Below are 2500 nucleotides of genomic sequence, written 5' to 3'. Positions count from 1 at the left end.
AGATTTATAATATCATAGACAAAAATCAGGTAAATCTGCTCACATTATAAGACCTTTCTAGGACTTTTGATAGTGTTAACCATTAAATTCTCCTTAACAAATTAGTAAAGCATAAAATTGATAATTTTTGGTTTAAAAGTTATTTATAGACAAGGATCCAATTGGTAAGAATCAATAATGGTATGTCATCAAAACAAGAAGTACCTTTTGGTGTTCCGCAAAGATCTATTTTAGGGCCAATCCTATTTATAATTTTCATAAATGATTTATCAACAACAGCCCATAACTGCCTTCTAGTACAGTACACTGATGATTCAGTTTCTTCATAGTGACTCAGTAAACAACTTAAATACATTAATAAGAAACGCACAAGATACTCTAACACAAGTGAAACTATATTTTGACACTAATGGCCTTAAACTAAATTCACATAAAAAACTCTTATGTATATTCATAGGTAGTCGGTAGAACATAGCTAAAATTTCTAGTGACACAACCATAGAATTTGAAGGCTGCTCTATCAAACCAAGCACTTCAGTGAATAATCTAGGAGTACACTTAGACAGATTCACAACATTTGAACTACACGTTGACAAAATACACAAGAAAGTAGTGGGTACCCTGGTATATTTTAATCTCATACGAAATCAGATCACTACTGAAACTAGAATCATGGTTGTACAAACTCTAGCTGTAAGCATAATTAACTATTGTTCAAACATTTGGGGTTCAACTAACAAAATCCAGATGCAAGAAGAACAAAAATTACAAAATTTTGCTGCCAGAGTAGCATTAGGTGATATCAGTAAACTTGATCACATCACCCCGCATATCAAAAAATTAAAATGGTTAAAAGTTCATTCTAAATGCAGCTATGACACATGTGTATTCATTTACAAACTCATTCATGGGAATTATGCAAAATGGTTAATGACCTTGCAAACCGTAGGGAACACATGAGGTGTCCAGACACGTCAAGTAAATTCTCTTTTTGTCAAGAGATCGAATACCTATACAGGAGCAAAACAAATGGAAATACGTGGACCCAAGTTATGGAACATGCTACCAGATAATATAAGAGACATTAACAGCTTCTGTAATTTTAAAACAAAATTAAAAGAACACCTCTTAAATACTCAAATTGTAAATATATCTATATTTATGTAAAGAATAACCATTGTAATTTAATGGAATAAACTGTTTTGACTTTGACTTTAACTTTGACTTTTCTGGCTCTCCTCTCTCTCTTTCTTTCTCTTTCTCTTCTCTCTCTTTCTTTTTCTCTCCTCTCTCCTCTCTCCTCTCTCTCTCTCTCTCTCTCTCTCTCTCTCTCTCTCTCTCTCTCTCTCTCTCTCTCTCTCTCTCTCTCTCTCTCTCTCTCTCTCTCTCTCTCTCTCTCTCTCTCTCTCTCTCTCCTTAAGTGTTTTTTGCTCTCTCCTTCTCTCATTATTAGCTCTTTCCTCGTTTTTTTTTTCTCTCCTTCCTTCTTTCTGTTTTTCTCTATCTCTCTTTCTCTCTATCGCCTTCTCTCTTTCTCTCTATCGCCTTCTCTCTTTCTCTCTATCGCCTTCTCTCTTTCTCTCTTTCTTTCTCTCTCTTCTTCTCTCTTTCTTTCTCTCTCTTCTTCCCTTTTTCTCTCTCTCCTTCTCCCTTCCATTCTCTATCTTCTCTTTTTTTCTCTACTTCTCTCTCTCTCCCTTCTCTCTCTTCTTTCTCTTTCTCTCTCTTTCTTTCTTATCTTCTCCTTCTCTCTTTCTCCTCTCCTTATATCCTCCTCCCTTTCTCTCCTCCTCTCTTTCTCTCCTCCTCTCTTTCTCTCCTCCTCTCTTTCTCTCCTCCTCTCTTTCTCTCCTCCTCTCTTTCTCTCCTCCTCTCTTTCTCTCCTCCTCTCTTACTACTTCCCCTCTTACTCACTTCCTCTCTTACTCACTTCCTCTCTTACTCACTTCCTCTCTTTCACTCATTCTCTCTTTCTCTCATTCTCTCTTTCTCTCATTCTCTCTTTCTCTCATTCTCTCTTTCTCACCTTCTCCCTTTCTCACTCTCCCCTGTCTTTCTCTAATTCTCTCCTCTTTTTCTCTTTTTTTTACAAAAACATTTGAAAAGGATCACATGCACATCAAAACTGATACATACAAACATAGTCCTAAATAATTCTTAAACTGCATATTAACCCATTCGCCCCATGTGGCAAGAATACATGCCATGCCACCTGTAATGCACGTTCATTTATTGTATTTTTGTATCGTTTCATTGTCTAAAATATTTTAATGACAATTTAATAATCATAACATCAATAACAATAATAACAGTATCGATAGCAATGTTATTAATAAGAAAAACACATTTTCCCGCCAATTCAAGGAATAGGAAAATCAAGATCAGTAAGTAGGGCCTACTGATAGACTCCTTGCTGGCTGAGCACATGTGGAGCCATCTGTATGTAACAAAATTCACCAAAAACTACAGGGGACAGAACATAAATCCGGGGCGAATGGGT

General features: G+C 36.0%; 1 protein-coding gene across 4 annotated transcripts in view; it reads right to left on the bottom strand.

Annotated features, from left to right (window-relative positions):
* LOC125047326 (serine/threonine-protein kinase SIK3-like) overlaps positions 1–2500 on the bottom strand; it is a 92546-nt gene that overhangs the window by 73282 nt on the left and 16764 nt on the right. The window lies entirely within an intron of this gene.

The sequence above is a fragment of the Penaeus chinensis genome, chromosome 40 (assembly GCF_019202785.1).
Source record: "Penaeus chinensis breed Huanghai No. 1 chromosome 40, ASM1920278v2, whole genome shotgun sequence".
In the NCBI taxonomy this organism is placed as follows: Eukaryota; Metazoa; Arthropoda; class Malacostraca; order Decapoda; family Penaeidae; genus Penaeus; species Penaeus chinensis.
Note: the sequence above shows the minus strand (reverse complement) of the source record. Positions and strands in the feature narration are given on the sequence as shown.